The sequence below is a fragment of the Schistocerca piceifrons genome, chromosome 7 (genome assembly GCF_021461385.2).
Source record: "Schistocerca piceifrons isolate TAMUIC-IGC-003096 chromosome 7, iqSchPice1.1, whole genome shotgun sequence".
NCBI lineage: Eukaryota > Metazoa > Arthropoda > Insecta > Orthoptera > Acrididae > Schistocerca > Schistocerca piceifrons.
Window position 1 is genome coordinate 218661521 of NC_060144.1, and position 22240 is coordinate 218683760.

Below are 22240 nucleotides of genomic sequence, written 5' to 3' on the forward strand. Positions count from 1 at the left end.
TCCCTACTTTAATGTAGCTTAAGTAGTGTGTAACCTCAGCAGTTAAGTCCCATAAGATTTCACACACTTCGCGACAGCAAAGGTAATGTTACTGGTGACAGTTTCCCAAAGTCATACACCAAAGAAGACACTGGACTCACATTCGGGAGGACGACAGTTCAATCCCGCGTCCGACCATCCTGATTTAGATTTTCCATGATTTCCCTAAATCGCTCCAGGCAAATACCGGGATGGTTCCTTTGAAAGGGCACTGCCGACTTCCTTCCGTAATCCTATGAGACCGATTACCTCGCTGTCTGGTTTCCTCCCCCAAAACAAACCAAACCAACCAAAGAAGACGAAGTAAATATACCTAATTTCGTATCAAGAACAGCTGCTAACAAGACTAACGTAGAAATAGAAATCCTCGCTGAAGCAAAGTAGCTTATGTCAGTTAATAAAACGAAGTTCTTCAGTCCAGATTGTATACCAATTAGATGTATTTCAGACTATACCGCTATAGAGTCAGTTAAGTAGGATCGTGATCTGACTAATCAGTAGAAGAATGTATTTGACAACAAACTAAAACAAATACACTGAAGAGCCAAAACATTATAATCACCGCCCACCGCAAGACTGTATGCTGTCTGGTGGCGCAGAAGGCACGTGACGCGGTAAGGGAAGTACACTACTGGCCATTAAAATTGCCAGAACACGAAGATGACGTGCTACAGACGCGAAATTTAACCGACAGGAAGAAGATTCTGTGATATGCGAATGATTAGCTTTTCAAAGCAATCACACAAGGTTGGCGCCGGTGGCGACACCTACAACGTGCTGACATGAGGAAAGTTTCCAACCAATTTCTCAAACACAAACAGCAGTTAACCGGCGTTGCCTGGTGAAACGTTGTTGTGATGCCTCCTGTAAGGAGGAGAAATGCGTGCCATCACGTTTCTTCCGACTTAGATAAAGGTCGGATTATAGCCTATCGCGATTGCGGTTAATCGTATCGCGACAGTGCTGCTCGCGTTGGTCGAGATCCAATGACTGTTAGCAGAATATGGAATCGGTGGGTTCAGGAGGGTAATACGGAACGCCGTGCTGGATCCCAACGGCCTCGTATCACTAGCAGTCGAGATGACAGGCATCTTATCCGCATGGCTGTAACGGATAGTGCAGCCACGTCTCGATCCCTGAGTCAACAGATGGGGACGTTTGCAAGACAATAACCATCTGCACGAACAGTTCGACGACGTTTGCAGCAGCATGGACTGTCAGCTCGGAGACCATGGCTGCGGTTACCCTTGACGCTGCATCACAGGCAGGAGCGCCTGCGATGGTGTGCTCAACGACGAACCTGAGTGCAAAACGTCATTTTTTTTTCGGATGAATCCAGGTTCTGTTTACAGCATCATGATGGTCGCATCCGTGTTTGGCGACATCGCGGGGCATGCACATTGGATGCGTGTATTCGTCATCGCCATACTGGCGTATCACCTGGCGTGATGGTACGGGGTGCCATTGGTTACACGTCTCGGTCACCTTTTGTTCGCACTGACGGCGCTTTGAACAGTGGACGTTACATTTCAGACGTGTTACGCCCCGTAGCTCTACCCTTCATTCGATCCCTGCGAAACCCTACATTTCAGCAGGATAATGCACGACCGCATGTTGCAGGTCCTGTACGGGCCTTGCTGGATACAGAAAATGTTCGTCTGCTGCCCTGGCGAGTACATTCTCCAGATCTTTCACCAATTGAAAACGTCTGGTCAATGGTGGCCGAGCAACTGGCTCGTCACAATACGCCAGTCACTACTCTTGATGAACTGTGGTATCGTGTAGAAGGTGCATGGGCAGCTGTACCTGTACACGCCATCCAAACTCTGTTTGACTCAATGCCCTGGCGTATCAAGGCCGTTATTATGGACAGAGGTGGTTGTTCTAGGTACTGATTTCACAGGATCTATGCACCCAAATTGCGTGAAAATGTAATCACATGTCTGTTCTAGTATAATATATTTGTCCAATGAATACCCGTTTATCATCTGCATTTCTTCTTGGTGTAGCAATTTTAATGGCTAGTAGTGTATATGAGCGGAGCATAGACGCATGGGGAATCATTCTAGCAACGATAAGTAGTGCAAATGTGGAAATCCGCCGGCTTAAGCGACTTTGGTAAAATACAGATCGTTGTGAGCAGTATCTGGTAGCGAGGATCTCGGAAACGGCGAAGCTGGTCGGGTGTTTGCGTGCCACCATAGTGAAAATCCATGGAAAGCTGTTGTTGAATGCTGATACCGCCCGCCCGGCTAGCCGCGCGGTCTAACGCGCTGCTTTCTGAGCAGGAAAGCGTGCCAGTCCCCTGCACGAATCCGCCCGGCGGGTCTGTGCCGTGGCTCGGTGTTCCGGCCAGCCTGTGGATGGTTTCTAGGTGGTTTTCCATCTGTCTTGGCGAATGCGGGCTGGTTCCCCTTATTCCGCCTCAGTTACACTATGCCCTATGCACTCTACCACGCAAACATCTGCGGTTACACTCGTCTGCTATGAGACGTTCCGGGGGTTGGGGGAGGGGGGGGGGGGGGGTCCACTGGGGACCGAACCACACAATAACCCTGGGTTCATTATGGGGCAGCGGTGGGGTGGGTGTACTGCTGTGTCCTGTTGTAGGGTTTTGGACCACTGAGGCTATGGCGGGACGAAGCCTCTCCATCGTTTCTAGGTCCTCGGTCCCATACACACACAATGCTGATACTACGAGTAGGCGACAAGAAGTTTTATTTCCATACCTCATCACAGAAGGTAGGGATCGAAGGTTTGCCCGCTGTCTAGGATAGGCGGCGATCTGTGGCAGATCTGGCGACAGAGTACAGTACTGGCACAGACCCAAGCGTTTAGGAGCACACCGTTCAGTGCACAGAGTTGAACATTGTGATCCGCTTCAGAGGACACCTGCGTGTTCCCATGTTGACACAGCAACATTGTCAGTTATGATTAAAGTGGGCACGGGATCGTCGGGACTGTACCGCGGATCAATGGAATCGTGTCTCCTGGTCAGATGACTTACGTTTATTGTTAAACCAACTCTACGGTCGTGTCCAGAACGGACCCAGGCCGGTGGGAGCAAGGGTATGTCGTGAATGCTGCCCATAACGTAGTACTGCTCCTACGGCCTGCATCTATGGGTGACATTAACCTTCCATGGGACTTTGGGACTTGCGGTGGTAAATGAAGGCAACACGACAGCTGTGAACTACGCGAACATTATTGGGGGCCACCTGTAATCCCTTGTGCTTGATGTCTTCCTCAACAGCGATGGCATCTTCCAGCACTACAGCTGTCCGTGTCATAAGCCAGAATCGTGCTGCAATGGTTTGAGGAGCATGTGAACTCAAGTCACCTCTTGGCCATCAAATTTTCCCTATCCGAATCCGATGGAACCCAACTGGGGCGCTATCGGGTGCCAGTTCCGTGCCCACAAACCAACCGCTCGTATATTACGGAAAGTGTGTGACCTGTGTGTACGCATCCGGTGCCACAAAACCTCTGAAAACGATCAAGTACTAGTTGAATCAATGGCACGTAGAATCACTGCTGAACTGCGTTCCAGAAGTGGACCAACACGCTTTTAAATAGGTGGTCATAATGCTTTGGCCCATCAGTGTACACACATCTTATATGAACAAGAGACAAATGAAATTACAAAATACGTACAGTCACCCACAGCGTCGACAATCAGTTGACATCTCCGATGCATGATTGAAACTGCCGCGCGGGATTAGCCGAGCAGTCTAGGGCGCTGCAGTCATGGACTGTGCGGCTGGTCCTGGCGGAGGTTCAAGTTCTCCCTCGGGCATGGGTGTGTGTGTTTGTCCTTAGGATAATTTAGGTTAAGTAGTGTGTAAGCTTAGGGACTGATGACCTTAGCAGTTAAGTCCCATAAGATTTCACATACATGATTGAAACCAGGTTTTCCGTGTATTCACGTGGAAGAGACCTCAGTACTTAATAATCATACACAACTGCTCGCTCGAAGAAAGATCCGTACCTAAATATTGGAAAGTTGCACAGCTCATAATAATATTCAAGAAAGTGAGTAGGGGTAATCCTACGAATTATAGATCCATATTATTGATACCGATTTGCAGGAGGATTTTGCAACGTATATTGTGCTCGAACATTGTGATTTTGCTCGAGGAAAACGATCTGTTGACACAGTCAGCATGGATTCAGAAAACACATCAGGATTTTATCAGTCCAGATAACGAAAGGGGCATAAATTAAATCCCTAATAATCACTATTTCAGTAGCAAATAAGCCCTGAGATATAGTATCTGACTGTGTGCGACTAGAGAAGAGATATCGCACCTACGCACGGCTGATAAAATTGCAGCTTCCAGTGGAATTTCTAACTTTTCCAAAGAATAAATTGTCTGTCACTTTCACGTAGATATTGCTCAGACTAAAAAAAATTAACGTTCAGGGACAAACTGTAATAAAGCATCACTTTTAATAATAAACATCAATGATCACCAAGCCCGCAGCTCCTGGCTTAGTGGCTAGCGTTGCTACCTCTGGTTCAGGGGGTCCCGGGTTCGATTCCCGGCCGGGTTGGGTGTTTGTGTCGTCCTCATCATTTCATCATCGTCGTCATTTGTGACGGTGGCTAGAGTGGACTACGAAAAAATTGGACTGTGCTACAATTGGGACTTTCTACGGGCTCTGATGGCCGCGCAATTGAGCGCCCCACGAACGAATCATCGTCATCAACGATCACCAACTACAAGTCAGAAGAATGCAATTATGTCACAAATCTTCATACGTTATGGTTCAATACACATATACAGTGGCTGTGCCGTGCACTTCTTAGTTACTTAATGTTTTGAGTTCAAGGACCACCTGGATTCGGCGATTAATCATCTGAATCACGTTTTCCGAAACAATGGCTATGAGCTTAGAGACACAGAATACGCCCTCTACAAGAAATAAAAACTCGAATATGTTGAACAAGCCCCTGACGGTGTACCTACTGTGCTCATAACTTTCTACGGTGCTACGTCTAGCAAGATAGTCAAGCTCCTGGGAAGAAGAGGCCTTATTTTCCGACCACCCAAGAAAGTAATAGAGATGTTGTGCCAGGCTAAGAACAGTGTCGCTCCTTGCAAGTACGGAATCAATTACAGCAGTCATTACCACCGCCATGCAGGCACACTGAAACGAGAAATCAGTCGTAGCTGAGCACAGTCTCACAAATGATTAGAGAATAATGTTTGACGATACTAAATTCTTGTACGACGCTTCTCAATATTGGAACTGATTTGTTAAACGAGCAGTAGGGATTAATGTGCAAGAGTGACTTCAACAAGGATAACGGCTATAATCTTAATGGCGCGTGGTTGCGAGTTCTCGACGCTGAGGAAAACAGGGAACTATTCTGAATTGTTTACATCTACATGACTACTCTACAATTCACAATTAAGTGCCTAGCAGAGGGGTCATTCGAACCACCTTCAATTCCTTCTCTACCGTCTGTCTGTCAAACAGTGCGAGGGAAAAACGAACACTTCAATCTTTCCGTGCGAGCTCTGGTTTCTCCTATTTTATTCCAGTGGTCATTTCTCCCTATGTACCTGGGTACCAACAGTATACTTTCGCATTCGGAGGAAAAAGTTGGTGACTGATTTCGTGCCACAATGAAAAACGCCTTTGTTTTAATTACTGCTATACCAACTCACGCATCATATCCGTAACACTTTCTCCCTTACTTCGCGGTAATGCAAAACGATCTGCCCTTCTCTGCACATTCTCGATGTTCCCCGTCACGCCTAGCTGAGACGGATTCCACAACCCGTAAAAAAACTTCACAAGAGGACGGCGTGTAACTATAATGTAGGTAGGAAAACCATGTTTAGTAACTCTGCTTTAGTAGTAGTCTTCAGTAACATCACCACTGTTAACGCGTGTGAATGTATTGATTGCCTTTCCATTGATGTCCTTCATATACAACCACACTCTCTTTGGATGTTCGGCCACATTTATAGACAGAGTTTCCTTGTGAAACCTATTAAAAGCATCCCGCGCTCAATTCAGAGATTTAGTAAAACATCAACAACCATGGGAATTTTGTGTTCTTTTAAATTTGGCACGCTTTCTTAATTCCTTCTGCACCAATGTTCTGACCAGTTTTGTGTACCATGCGGGATCAGTTCCACCTCTTCCTAATTTATTGGATATAAATATTTCAGTTCTTGTCGAGACTATTTTTTTGAATTAAAGTCACACCCGGTCTATGCTTGTTTAGTCAGTTCGAAAGGAATGGAGACTGTTTCTTTTTTAAATACGTATATTTCCTGTTTATTTTTGGAGGCTTTGGGTGTTAGAGTATTCAATCTTGGTTCAACAACCTAGCGGCTTCTGATCCCTGTCATGATACACTCAATTTGTTGCTAAGTGACCAAGTATGTTTTCCCAACCACTTCGAATATGCTCCTGAACCAACTGCTCAAAATAATTATCGTAGAAATCAGTCTATATCATTTCGGATGATATTTTATGCCTCTACCTGATCTGAACACGCATTTTCGCAAAAGCTTCGAGGCTGGATTGAAGTCACCACCGCCTGTAGCGGTATGAGTGCATATATTTCACTGGGCGATTCACATGAGGTGTTACTCAATTTGCATCTTGGAAAAGTGGTTTCCACACAGCTGCGCTCGTCCAAAGCTGAAATGACATGCTGTACAAGTAGGTCTGTAATGGACAGACTTCACGTTACATCTGACAAGCCCTCTGGGTGTGAAGAACGGATCTAGTACAAAGGTGCTTATGAATCCACACCATAGTGTCACATACGGCGGTTGCAATCGATCTGCCGGCACAACACGCGGCTTAACGGTACCCCAAATTCGGCAGTTCTGTATATTCACTGCACCCTGTAATATAAAATGTGCATCGTCACTCCATATAATATATGTTGCCACATGTTATCAACTTCGGTCCATGCCAGAAGCCGAGCCGGCCGGGGTGGTCGAGCGGTTCTAGGCGCTTCAGTCTGGAACCGCGCGACCGCTACGGTCGCAGGTTCGAATCCTGCCTCGGGCATGGGTGTGTGTGATGTCTTTAGGTTTGTTAGGTTTAAGTAGTTCTAAGTTCTAGGGGACTGATGACCTCAGAAGTTAAGTCCCATAGTGCTCAGAACCATTTTTGAACCAGAAGCCGAAGAGCAAATTAAGGACATTGACAGGTACCAGTGTAAAATAGAGCGCGAAACTTTCCGTACTATTGACTATTCTCGTGACACTGCATGAGCACTAGCACTATTTTGGATACGTGCTGTATGGTCAATTCCAGTAACAGTGATCTCGTCAATAACTTCTATCGGGACAGGACGCCTCCGCCTTCCAGGTACCACACCAAGCTCATCAGAGTTTTCGAATGTCATTACCATCTTCCTTAAACCATTTAATGATATCGCGCATCTCCTCAGACCTTGCAGTCAGCGACTGTCTCTCGATTCAGCGCTGTAATTGCTGCCGTTCACATGAAACAGTTTTACTAACATGCTTCTCAATAGCCGTACTGTTCACTCAGGTTATGATTTGTCAAACGAAAGCATGCCTGTCATACTGTCATACAAACAGCGTAGAGCGCCAGAGTTTCACCTGCTGGCCTCAACTGGAACTATTTTTTCCAGCACACATCAGTACCGCATAAAGCATTAGCATATGTACCAAGTTATGTTGCAGTATGATAATTACAGCCCACAATGGACGGCCGTTAATAGCTACTATTTAATTATTACCACCCGGTACTATCTCCACCAGTTTCACTGCGAGGTAAATTAAGAACAACATCCTTTGTGAATACTGTCAGAGCCTTTGTAAAAATTTCGGTTGAAGGTATCTCCAGTCTTAGTCAGGTTTCAGATCTATCACGACTTGTGCTTCAGTGCTTTCTACTAGCGCTTGGAACTCAGTTTTTTTTTACCAACACAGCTGCAGTTTGTAACTATAATACCGATTTTTGCTATGTCTATCCTTCTCCTGTTTTTGTCCTGCACACTTTTAGACTGACAACCTTGTTGCAATTTCCCAATACCCACTAAATTAAGAGTTTAGGAGGCACCAGTACAGACTTGAACACAATATCGGGAAACATAATGATGACGTGTGCCGACTAATCACAAGCTATCTAAGAACTGTAGAATGTCTCCATAATAACAGCCATGGTAGTAAACTTTTCCTGACGATAACGATGGGGGATCTTGTCAGAAGCTTGAAATTTTACCCAAATTTGATACGGCAGGTAAGGTCGATCATGTTATATACAAATGTTGCTAGATATCACTCTCACATACAATAGAGATGTAAAGCAATATATCTTCAGAAATAAACACATACATCATCTGATTTGTAGTATCTAGACCCCAATATGTAGAGTGGAAATAATCGTTAGAAGTCACACAGTTTTAGCCTGTTTTCAGTACCTACAACGATTTGAGCTTGAGTGCTTTCTAGGAGCGCTTGGAGTGTTGTGGCGTAGGAAGACAGCCACGCCACGGAAGTAGCCGAAAGGCACGCGTTTAGCAGGCAAGAGATAGGTCTGTAACAGGATACGTAATGAATGCTATAAAGAAAAGTATGTAGCTTCAGTATTACTTAACTTTAATCCATCCTTTTGGTACATCTGGAGATTGTGGCGATACAAGTGAGACTCTTTAGATACATGCAATATTACTAATGGCGCCTTGCTAGGTCGTAGCCATTGACTTTGCTGAAGGCTATTCTAACTATCTGCTCGGCAAATGAGCGAGGCTTCGTCAGTGTAGTCGCTAGCAAAGTCGTCCGTACAACTGGGGCGAGTGCTAGTCCGTATCTCGAGACCTGCCTTGTGGTGGCGCTCGGTCTGCGATCACACAGTGGCGACACGCGGATCCGACATGTACTAATGGACCGCGGCCGATTTAAAGCTACCACCTAGCAAGTGTGGTGTCTGGCGGTGACACCACAGTCCTCCCCAACAAATCGGCGAACGGTCGTGTTATAAGGCTTCCACCCGCCGTGGGGAGGATCCCATGTTGACGTATGCGATGAGGTAGGGAGCCTAACAACAGGCGAGGCTGTGCCACCCGCACCCGGCCATTCGGTCCGAGGGGATCTAGGAAACGCCTGAAAACCTAGTCCATGGTGCACGTCAACATGCGGTGTATGCGCCCGTAAAGAGACAGGAGGGGCCGAAGGGTCGACCTCCATTGCGTCGGGGTATCCGACGCGCGATGACGTCATGTGGTCCGGAGCGGGTAAGAGTTCCATGGCGGAGGACAGCTGGTCACGGGAAGCGATCGGCGGCGCGTGACCCAGGGAGGCGCTTGGCGGCTGCAGCGAAGCGTCCACTGCGGGCGGCGCCGGCGGGAGAACAGGCGGCGGCGGCGGCGGCTGCGGCGGCGCGTCGCCATGGGGCAAAATGGAAGGCATCGTCGGTAACACCTGGGGATGAGGCGAGCCAGTAGATGGGTCCCCAGGGCGCTGACCGGACGGCACCGTCGCTGAAAGCAGACGGGGAGCGGCAGAACCCGGGCGACGACAGAGGCGCAGCTGATTGAGATGCCGACGCACCTCACCAGAGGCCCCCAAAACCAAATACATCGCGCGGCCGAGGCAGAGAAGAATGCGCCCTGCGAGCCAACGCCGTGAACCTCGATAGTTGCGATAGAATACAACGTCGCCTGGAGCAAAGGCAGAAGTCTGCCGCTGCACAGGAACCTGATGCGGCGGGTGCAGCAAAGACATCAAGGTTCGATGAGGACGACCGTGGAGCAACTCAGCCGGCGAGCGACCATCTCGGGGCTGAGAGCGATACGATGACAAAAAGAGCAACAACGCGTCCTCCCGAGAATGCGACTCTTTCAACTTCAACATCTGTGACTTGAAAGTCCGGACCAATCGTTCAGCGGCACCGTTTGACTGAGGCGAAAACGGCGTGGATGTCAGACGTTGAATACCATTGGCCTGGCAGAATGACTGAAATTCTGCGGACATGAATTGTGGGCCATTGTTGGAAACAAAGTCTGCACACGTTCAATCACACCTTGTGATTCTAAATCGTGTAATGTTCTTGCGATCTCATCAGGCAATGCGTGAGGAACATAGCGCGCTCTGAAAAATTTCGGTTGCGCGTTGACTTTCAGTTCCAAATGTGCTTCATAGTTCTGAGCGCAACCTAAGCCCGGTGCAAAAATGTGTGCAAGCTTCTCTCTGGGCCTCACCCTTAGTAATTTTGCCGAAACCTTCCGGAAAATTGAGACTTTGTGTGGACTTCAAGGCAACTGTGAATCCACAACTAGTGATTGCAACTTTTCCATTACCCCGCCCGGAAGATCTTTTTGATAAACTGTGCCCGGGTAAATATTTTTCGAAGTTGGACCTAGCAGATGCGTACTTGCAAATACCAGTGGACGAAGAATCCCAGCGCGTTTTAGTGGTTAACACGCATCTTGGTTTGTACCGCTTCAAAAGACTGCCATTCGGGTGTGCCTCCGCCCCTGCATTGTTTCAGCAATATTTACAAACTGTTTGTGCGTCGGTCCCTACTGCTGCGAACTATCTGGACGATATTGTGATCTCCGGACGGACAGCCGACGAATATTTAGCAAATCTAAGAACATTATTTCAGGTATTGCGCCAAAATGGTCTTCGCTTGCGGAAGGACAAATGTGTGTTTTTTGCTCGTGACTTGCCATATCTGGGACATGTAATCAATGCCCAAGGCATCCATCCCAGTCCAGAACACCTCCGTGCCATACAAGAATTGTCTTCGCCGCAGAATTTGCAGCAGCTACAGAGTGTGTTGGGTAAAATTAACTATTATCATCGCTTTCTGCGCAATGCCTCTTCCATTTCAGCTCCGCTTCGTCGCTTACGCCGTAAAGGTGTTCCGTTCGTCTGGACGACGGAATGCGAACGCGCCTTTCGCCAGTTGAAATCGGCGTTGCTTTCAAATACTTGCCTTACGCCATTCGATCCCCAGAAACCCCTTTTGTTGATGGTAGATGCATCGGATTTCGGGATCGGTGCTGTGCTTGCGCACAGAGTTGGGTCGCATGATCGCCCTATTGCCTTTGCGTCCAAATTGCTCTCGTCTGCGCAAAGAAATTATTCACAGATAGAGAAAGAAGCTTTGGCTCTCGTGTTTGGTGTTACTAAGTTCCATGATTTCTTGTATGGTCGTCACTTTACCATCATCACAGACCACAAACCTTTGACGTCGCTTTTTCATCCGAACAAGCCTGTACCTCCGCGTACAGCGCAGAAATTCATTCGCTGGTCTATTTTCCTCTCGCAGTACCGCTACGATATCTTGTATCGGTCCACTGCTAAGCACGGAAACGCCGTGCGTTGTCGCGTTTGCCTGTTGCTGAGGATAGAGCATTCGATTCTTCCGAACTTGCTTGCATGTTCATTGATGCGGAAACTGATGACGTGGTCGAATCGTTTCCGATTGATTTTCGTCGTGTAGCTACAGCCACAGCTGCTGACCCGGTCCTTGCTACCGTTTTGCGTTTTGTTGCTACGCAATGGCCTTTGTCAAAGTCTCGGATCGAGGATCCGTTGGTTCGCCGATTTTTTGCTCACAAGGAGAGACTTTTTGTACGACGTGGTGTTTTGTTGTTGCGTTCTGATAATGATCCCATCCTCGTCGCCAACTGTTGTGGCGTAGGAAGACAGCCACGCCACGGAAGTAGCCGAAAGGCACGCGTTTAGCAGGCAAGAGATAGGTCTGTAACAGGATACGTAATGAATGCTATAAAGAAAAGTATGTAGCTTCAGTATTACTTAACTTTAATCCATCCTTTTGGTACATCTGGAGATTGTGGCGATACAAGTGAGACTCTTTAGATACATGCAATATTACTAATGGCGCCTTGCTAGGTCGTAGCCATTGACTTTGCTGAAGGCTATTCTAACTATCTGCTCGGCAAATGAGCGAGGCTTCGTCAGTGTAGTCGCTAGCAAAGTCGTCCGTACAACTGGGGCGAGTGCTAGTCCGTATCTCGAGACCTGCCTTGTGGTGGCGCTCGGTCTGCGATCACACAGTGGCGACACGCGGGTCCGACATGTACTAATGGACCGCGGCCGATTTAAAGCTACCACCTAGCAAGTGTGGTGTCTAGCGGTGACACCACATGGAGTTCCTTCCTTGAGTCAGAAATGCTTCTGTCCACAAAACAGCTCGGATTCAGAAAGCATCACCTGCCCTTTTCTCATGCGATATCCTACAAAGGATGGATGGAGGGTAACAGACGGATTCCATATTCCTAGATTTCCGGAAAGGATTTCGCATGGTATCACACTGCAGACTATTGATGGAGATCCGAGCTTACGGTCTAGGTTCACAGACACATGAGTGGCTTCAAGACTTTGTTAGTAATAGAGCCCAGTACGTTGTCGTCAACAGCGAGTGTTCTTCAGAGTCATGGCTATGGTGAAGAGTGTTGCAGGACTGCTGTTATTCTCTGTTTGCATAAATTGTCTGGCGGACAGGGTGAGCAGCACAATGTTGTGTTGTGCTGGATGACATGTTCGTCGAGTGACTGTAGGAGGATAAAAGATGATTAAGACAAAATTTCTAGTTGGCTTTTTGAATGACAGCTTGCTCTAAATGTAGAAAAAAGTAAGCCAATGCGAATGAGTAGGAAAAACAATCCTGTCACTTTCGAATATAGCGTTAGTATGGTGCAGCTTGACAAACTGACGTCTACTAAATACACTACTGGCCATTAAAATTGCTACACCACGAAAATGACGTGCTACAGACGCGAAATTTAACCGACAGGAAGGAGATGCTGCGATATGCAAATGATTAGCTTTTCAGAGCATTTACACAAGGTTGGCACCGGTGGCGATACCTACAACGTGCTGTCATGAGGAAAGTTTTGAACCGATTTCTCATACACAAACAGCAGTTGACCGGCATTGCCTAGTGAAACGTTGTTGTGATGCCTCGTGTAAGGAGGAGAAATGCGTACCATCACGTTTCCGACTTTGATAAAGGTCGGATTGTAGCCTATCGCGATTGCAGTTTATCGTATCGCGACAGTGCTGCTCGCGTTGGTCGAGATCCAATGACTGTTAGCATAATTTGGAGTCGGTGGGCTCAGGTGGGTCATACGGAACGCCGTGCTGGATCCCAACGGCCTCGTATCACTAGCAGTCGAGATCACAGACATCTTATCCGCATGGCTGTAACGGAACGTGCAGCCACGTCTCAATCCCTGAGTCAACAGATGGGGACGTTTGGAAGACAACAACCATCTGCACGAACAGTTCACGACGTTTGCAGGAACATCGACTATCAGCTTGGAGACCATGGCTGCGTTTACCCTTGACGCTGCACCACAGACAGGAGCGTCTGCGATGGTGTTCTCAACAACGAACCTGGGTGCACGAATGGCAAAACGTCATTTTTTCTGATGAATCCAGGTTCTATGTACAGCATCATGATGGTCGCAACAGAGTTTGGCTGCATCGCGGTGAACGCACATTGGAAGCGTGTATTCGTCATCGCCATACTGACGTATCACCCGGCGTGATGGTATGGGGTGCCACTGGTTACACGTCTCGGTCACCTCTTGTTTGCATTGACGGCACTTTGATGTGTTACGACCCGTGGCTCTACCCTTCATTCGATCCCGGCGAAACCCTACATTTCAGCAGGATAATGCACGACCGCATGTTGCAGGCCCTGTACGGGCCTTTCTGGATACAGAAAATGTTCGACTGCTGCCCTGGCCAGCACATTCTCAAGATCTCTCACCAATTGAAAACGTCTGGTCAATGGTAGCCGAGCAACTGGCTAGTCACAATACGCCAGTCACTATTCTTGATGAACTGTGGTAACGTGTTGAAGCTGCATGAGCAGCTGTACCTGTAGACGCCATCCAAGCTCTGCTTGACTCAATGCCCAGGCGTATCAAGGCCATTATTATGGCTAGAGGTGGTTGTTCTGGGTACTGATTTCTCAGGATCTATGCACCCAAATTGCGTGAAAATGTAATCACACGTTAGTTCTAGTATAATATAATTGTCCAATGAATACCCGTTTATGATCTGCATTTCTTCTTGGTGTAGCAATTTTAATGGCCAGTAGTGTATTTAGGCGACTTTGCTAAATTTTGAGAATTATTGAACAGCTCATCCATAGAGGGATGGGGTATAGTATGCTAGTAGACCCATTCTTGAGCTCTGTTAGAGTGTTTCCGATCCTCAGCAGATCTGCTTAAAGGAAGACATCGAAACAATTCAGAGGCGTGCTGCTAGATTTGTTACTGGTAGGTTCGATCAGCAGCAAATATTACGGAGATGCTACATGATAGAAATGGGAATGCCTGGAGGGAAGACTATTGCGGAAATTCAAATAAGCTACAAATGAGGCCAACTGCAAAATCATACTACTGCCGCCAACGTGTATTTCCCGTAAGAAGCACGAAGATAAGCTGCGAGGAATTAGGGATCGTATGGCGGCTTGTAGACATTCTTCCCTGGTTCTATTTGCGAGTGGAACAGGAAAGGAAATGACTAGTATGGTACAAGATACCCTCTACCATGCACAGTACGGTGGTTTGCGGAGTATGTATGTAGATGTAGGCAAATCGGTCAGTATAAAAGGAGGCGAGGAGTATTGTGTTGTCATGAAGGTTCAGAAACAGCATAAAGGAACGGTCACGAAAGCTCAGTGACTTCGAACGTGGATAGTCACTGGACGTAACCCAAGTAACAAATCTATGAGAGGCATTTCAACCGTTGTAAAGTTGCCAAAGTCGATTGTCGGTTATGCGACTGTGAAATAGAAACCAAGACACCGCAGACTCCTGTACTGACACAGGCCGAGCAACATTAGCTCTAAAAAATAGCTTGAAATCAAAGAAAGGAACCTCTCGTGAGTTCAAAAGTGCTACCAGCAGTCCTACTAGCACGACTACTGGGCGAAGGGAGTTAACAGGAATGGGGTACAGTGGTTAAGCAGCTCCGCATGAGGCACACATTTCTGTAATCTGTGTTAATCGACGCTTGAGGTGGTGTAAAGACGAACGCCACTGCACAGTGGGTAACTGGAAACAAATAATTTGGAGTGGTAAATCACGCTAGTCCCTTTGGCAATCCAATGTGAAGGTTTGGGTTTGGCTAACGCGAGGAGGACGTAACGGTGTTGGAAGCAGTGAAGTATGGAGGTGGTGGAGTTATGGTACGGGAGTGTTTTTCGTGGCTAGAATGTGGTCACCTACTGCGCTTGAGGAAATGCTAAATCCGGAAGAATATGAACACATTCTAATGCATTGCGTGCTGCGTACAGTAGAGGAACAGTTCGGTGACGAACACTGTATCAGCATGGAATGCACCATGTCATAAAGCAGCATCTGTGAGGCAACGGTTTGCGAAGAATAAATTCTTGAAATGATCTGGCCTGCCAAAAGCCTCGACCTGAACCCAGTGGAACACTTTTGGGACGAGTTACAACGTCGACTTCGCTCTGGACACTAGTTTTCAACCTCACCACCTTCTCTGGTTTTGGGTCTTGAGGAAGAACGAACTGCCAGTGATTCATATACGTCGTGGAATGTGTCCCTGCAGAGTTCAAACCGTCATAAGGACGAAAGATGGACACACCCAATATTAATTTCCAATAACATGTGTCCGGAAACTTTCGACCAGATAGTAAAGGAAGTATCGAAATGGGCTTTGAAAACCCGTATCGATTTATTCATTTATCCCGCAGGCATTGTTTTGGAGTCATTTAATAGGAAATCACTTTAAGCTTTTTACTGCATACCGAAACAGGTTGAAAGTGACTTCCATTGATTATGTGGCACACAGCCCACCTGAACTCGTGTTCTTGCCAAACTTGATGCAACATGTCAGGCGTGACTTGCTCAGTTGCGAGGTAGATTCTAATTCTGAGTGCTGATAGAGCAGCTAGTCAGGGTGGAACAAAAAAGGTGTCCTTAATGATGCCCCAAAACAAAACGTCAAGAAATGTCACATCCACTGCCCGTGGGGACATGCAATTGTTGCAACTCGTCCCATTCACATACATGGAAAGCAAACATATAGGGAATCTCGGACTTCTTAACAGACAAAATTGGATCTATTTTGCTGCAAGATGACACAGAGTCTGTAAGTCAACTTAATAAATTTGCATTAAAATTCAAAGTTGCAAAGTCTTCCTTTTTTTCCTAACTTCTTCATCTCAGGGTAGCACTTGCAACCTACATCCTCAATTTCCTGGGTGTATTCTAGTCTCTGTTTTCCTCAACAGTTTTTGCCTTCCACATCTCCCTCTTCTACAATGGATGTCATTCCCTGATATCTTAACAGACGTCATATCCTCCTGTCCTTTCTAGTTGTCAGTGTATTCCACATACTCCTTTCCTCTCCCATTCTGTGCAGAAATTTCTCATTCCTTACCTTATCAGTCCATCTAATATTCAACATTCGTCTGTAGCACCACATCTCAAATGCTTCGATTGTCTTCTGCTCCAGTTTTCCCACAGTCAGTGTTTCACTACCATACAATGCTGTACTCCAAACTTACATTCTCAGAAATTTCTTCCTCAAATTGAGGCCTATCTTCGATACTAGTACATTTATCTTGCTCAGGAATGCCCTTTTTGCCAGTCCTAGTTTGTTTATCCCCCCCATGAACCATGGACCTTGCCGTTGGTGGGGAGGCTTGCGTGCCTCAACGATACAGATAGCCGTACCGTAGGTGCAACCACAACGGAGGGGTATCTGTTGAGAGGCCAGACAAACGTGTGGTTCCTGAAGAGAGGCAGCAGCCTTTTCAGTAGTTGCAGGAGCAACAGTCTGGATGATTGACTGCTTTGGCCCTGTAGCACTAGCCAAAACGGCCTTGCTGTTGTGGTACTGTGAACGGCTGAAAGCAAGGGGAAACTACAGCCGTATTTTTTTTCCCGGCGGCATGCAGCTTTACTGTATGATTTAATGATGATGGCGTCCTCTTGCGTAAAATATCCCGGAGGTAAAATAGTCCCCCATTCGGATCTCCGGGCGGGGACCACTCAAGAGGACGTCGTTATCAGGAGAAAGAAAACTGGCGTTCTACGGATCGGAGCGTGGAATGTCAGATCCCTTAATCGGGCAGGTAGGTTAGAAAATTTAAAAAGGGAAATGGATAGGTTAAATTTAGATATAGTGGGAGTTAGTGAAGTTCGGTGGCAGGAGGAACAAGACTTCTGGTCAGGTGAATACAGGGTTATAAATACAAATCAAATAGGGGTAATGCAGGAGTAGGATTAATAATGAATAACAAAATAGGAGTGCGGGTAAGCTACTACAAACAGCATAGTGAACGCATTATTGTGGCCAAGGTAGACACGAAGCCCATGCCTACTACAGTAGTACAAGTTTATATTCCAACTAGCTCTGCAGATGACGAAGAGATTGATGAAATGTATGATGAGATAAAAGAAATTATTCAGGTAGTGAAGGGAGACGAAAATTTAATAGACATGGGTGACTGGAATTAGACAGTAGGAAAAGGAAGAGAAGGAAACGTAGTAGGTGAATATGGATTGGGGCTAAAAACATGAAAGAGGAAGCCGCTTGGTAGAACTTTGCACAGAGCATAACTTAATCACAGCTAACACTTGGTTCAAGAATCATGAAAGAAGATTGTATACATGGAAGAACCCTGGAGATACTAAAAGGTATCAGATAGATTATATAATGGTAAGACAGAGATTTAGGAACCAGATTTTAAATTGTAAGACATTTCCAGGGGCAGATGTGGACTCTGACCACAATTTATTGAAACTGCAAAAAGGTGGGAATTTACGGAGATGGGACCTGGATACACTGAAAGAACCAGAGGTTGTAGAGAGTTTCAGGGAGAGCATAAGGGAATAATTGACTGGAATGGGGGAAAGAAATACAGTAGAAGAAGAATGGGTAGCTTTGAGGAATGAAATAGTGAAGGCAGCAAAGGATCAAGTAGGTAAAAAGACGAGGGCTAGTAGAAATCCTTGGGTAACAGAAGTGATACTGAATTTAATTGATGAAAGGAGAAAACACAAAAATGCAGTAAGTGAAGCAGGCAAAAAGGAATACAAACGTCTCAAAAATGAGATCGACAGGAAGTGCAAAATGGCTAAGCAGGGATGGCTAGAGGACAAATGTAAGGATGTAGAGGCTTATCTCACGAGGGGTAAGATAGATACTGCCTACAGGAAAATTAAAGAGACCTTTGGAGAAAAGAGAACCACTTGCATGAATATCAAGAGCTCAGAAAACCAGTTCTAAGCAAAGAAGGGAAAGCAGATAGGTGGAAGGAGTATATAGAGGGTCTATACAAGGGCGATGTACTTGAGGACAATATTATGGAAATGGAAGAGGATGTAGATGAAGATGAAATGAGAGATATGATACTGCGTGAAGAGTTTGACAGAGCACTGAAAGACCTAGGTCGAAACAAGGCCCCGGGAGTAGACAACATTCCATTAGAACTACTGACAGCCTTGGGAGAGCCAGTCCTGACACACTACCATCTGGCGAGCAAGATGTATGAGACAGGCGAAATTCCCTCAGACTTCAAGAAGAATATAATTCCAATCCCAGAGAAAGCAGGAGTTGACAGATGTGAAAATTACCGAACTATTACTTTAATAAGTCACAGCTGCAAAATACTAACGCGAATTCTTTACAGACGAATGGAAAAACTGGTAGAAGCCGACCTCGGGAAAGATCAGTTTGGATTCCGTAGAAATATTGGAACACGTGAGGTAATACTGACCGTACGACTTATCTTAGAAGAAAGATTAAGGAAAGGCAAACTTACGTTTCTAGCATTTGTAGACTTAGAGAAAGCTTTTGACAATGTTGACTGGAATATTCTCTTTCAAATTCTGAAGGTGGCAGTGGTAAAATACAGGGAGCGAAAGGCTATTTACAATTTTTACAGAAATCAGATGGCAGTTATAAGAGTCGAGGGATATGAAAGGGAAGCAGTGGTTGGGAAGAGAGTGAAACAGGGTTGTAGCCTCTCCCCGATGCTATTCAATCTGTAAATTGAGCAAGCAGTAAAGGAAGCAACAGAAAAGTTCGGAGTAGGTATTGAAATTCATGGAGAAGAACTATAAACTTTGAGGTTTACCGATGACATTGTAATTCTATCAGAGACAGCAAAGGACTTGGAAGAGCTGTGAGGCGGGGCGTGAGTCATGCTTGGGTAGCTCAGTTGGTAGAGCGCTTGCCCGCGAAAGGCAAAGGTCCCGAGTTTGAGTCTCTGTCCGGCACACAGTTTTAACCTGCCGGGAAGCTTCATATCAGAGCACACTCCGCTGCAGAGTGAAAATCTCATTCTGGAAACATCCCCCAGGTTGTGGCTAAGCCACATCTCCGCAATATCCTTTCTTTCAGGAGTGCTAGTTCTGCAAGTTTCGCAGGAGAGCTTCTGTAAAGTTTGGATGGTGGGAGCCGAGGTACTGGCAGAAGTAAAGCTGTGAGGACGGGGCGTGAGTCATGCTTGGGTAGCTCAGTTGGTAGAGCGCTTGCCCGCGAAAGGCAAAGGTCCAGAGTTCGTGTCTCGGTCCGGCACACAGTTTTAATCTGCCAGGAAGTTTCATATCAGCGCACACTCCGCTGCAGAGTGAAAATCTCATTCTGGAAACATCCCCCAGGCTGTGGCTAAGCCATGTCTTCGCAATATCCTTTCTTCCAGGAGTACTAGTTCTGCAAGTTTCGCAGGAGAGCTTCTGTAAAGTTTGGAAGGTAGGAGACGAGGTACTGGCAGAAGTAAAGTGTGCGGACGGGGCGTGAGTCGTGCTTGGGTAGCTCAGTTGGTAGAGCACTTGCCCGCGAAAGGCAAAGGTCCTGAGTTCGAGTCTCGGTCCGGCATATAGTTTTAATCTGCAGGAAGTTTCATGTCTGGAGTGTTATTGGGAATGTTCCGCATTGTCCGTCGCTGACATGACAATCTCACTACTGTTTTTCATTTCCATTTTCTACTTTGTTTCCCTTCTCCTATCCTTCTTCCGCTCAATCTCAAAAGTTCTTTTTCTTCTTCTTCTTGCTCCCTGTGCACTCCTGAAGGCTAGCCCATGCATCTGAAGCGTAACTGGTGACTAGGTAGTGCGTAATTGCCATCCCTAGATCGACAGGTAGGGTTCGCATGTAACCCCTGGTACAGGCCAGGCACAGGTAGAGCTGATTGCCTCAGCTGCTACCTTCCCAAATTACCGATTGGTCCCTCTGTCAGGTGTTTCGGCGGTGTGACTCGAGGTTTAACTGTCACCTAAGGTGGTTGTGCCCCCTTGTGAAGGCTCCCCCAGTTTGAAGGAGCGCAGCATCAGATACGCTGCCAATCATGGGGGATTTTCTCGCAATGACTCAATCATTTTCACAGTCAACGTCTACGAAATGTAAACGGAATAAGGCTAACGATTCAAAGACACCTCCAGCAGCACCTCTGTTCCTCGATGTTTCAAGTACTGTAGACGGTCAGTCCTTCACGATGGTAAATCCGTTTGTTTTTCACAAAAGTGTTGATGCAATGGCCAGCCCTGTGAAATCCTGCTATCGTTTACACGTCACTTTCTTTTTGGAGACTACTTCTGATTCTCAAACACAGCGACTGCTTGCCGTCTCCCTTCTCCAGGGCTATCCTGTTCATGTCGAGGCCCATAGGATTCTTCCCATGGTGTTATTTACACTAGGCTGCTCGACAGTTTGACAGAGGCCGAAATCCAATCATACCTCTGATCAGCATTTCATTCTAATCCATCTTGTAATCCACCTTAGTGCCCATACACACTCGTTTCCTCATCTTTGATAGAGTGGTGCTTCTGTCCAAGATCAAAGCAGCCTATGAAATTATCACAGTCCAACCATACTTTCCTAACGCAATGTGCTGCTACCAGTGTCATCGTTTCAACCAGACTGTAACTTCTTTTCGACACCCATCCAAATGTGTAACCTGTGGTAGTGGTTTGCACAAGGGTGATTGTCCACCTCCATCTCCCTGATTCATCAACTACAATGGCGGTCATGTCGCCTCCTCTCGAGATTGTCCCGCGTATCTTGGTGAACGGACTGTCCAGGAGATCTGGGTAAAGGAAAAACGTGTCTTACCTGGTCGCTCGCAAGTTATTGGCTAGCTACAAACCCTGCTTTCTATGGTCTGCCACTTACAATTCTGTTCTTACTACATCTTACTACAGGACATGGCCACGCAGACATGAGACCTCAAATTCAGCTCTGAGGTTGTGAAATCGCCCAGTGTCAAGGTCGCATCGCCATCCCCTTGCCCAGCTGTGCAGCAAGCCATTAAACTCTTGCCTCAAGGGACGAAGCAACCAGCTACACAACTGGAAAACCGGAAAGGACAGAAGGAATACTCCCATGAAGACTACCTACATCCCTACAGCCAACCAACACCTGAGTCTTCCTCTGATAACCGGAAATGCAAATGGTCTTCTCCTTCGCCCACTCTTTGATGGTGCCACAACATGATTCCTCAACCCGGCCGGCCTCCGTGTCGCCGGTGTGCACTACCAACCGTTTTTCTGCGCTGGATTCCACAGACCAACTACCCGAGAAAGCCGATGCTTCTATGGACCTAATGGAGCAGGATCCTCCTGCCCCTTTGACCTGTAGCAGCGAGTCTTCAGACTGGTCACTCGGCAGCTGCGAAGGTGACGACTCTTCATTTTCTCCTCATCCTGACTCCTCCAATGGAACGTTCACAGCAGTCGATCCCACAAACAGGATTTGCAGCTGCTTTTGGAATCGAAGCGTCCCCTTGTACTCTGCCTGAAGGAAACAAAATTGAGTCCTCACTACCGCTTTGAGCTTTTGCATTTCTTCCAGTCCGTTTTGACCTTTCCCCTGAGGTCGGCATTCCATCTCATGGTGGAGTCTTCCTGCTCATAGGGTACGACATTCATAGTCAACCCATCGCCCTGACTACCCATCTTCAAGCTGTTGGAATTCAGCTGGCCGGAGTGGCCGTGCGGTTCTAGGCGCTACAGTCTGGAACCGAGCGACCGCTACGGTCGCAGGTTCGAATCCTGCCTCGGGCATGGATGTGTGTGATGACCTCAGGTTAGTTAGGTTTAATTAGTTCTAAGTTCTAGGAGACTGATGACCTCAGAAGTTAAGTCGCATAGTGCTCAGAGCCATTTGAACCATTTTTTGGAATTCACCTTTTCCTTCCTCACCTGACTTTTTCCCTTCATACCATTTACAACCCA

The 22240-nt window shown here is 46.7% G+C and overlaps 1 protein-coding gene across 1 annotated transcript in view; it reads left to right on the forward strand.

Annotated features, from left to right (window-relative positions):
* Window positions 1–22240, forward strand: part of LOC124804999 (4-coumarate--CoA ligase-like 5) — a 166744-nt gene that overhangs the window by 85981 nt on the left and 58523 nt on the right. The gene's annotated exons all lie outside the window — the stretch shown is intronic.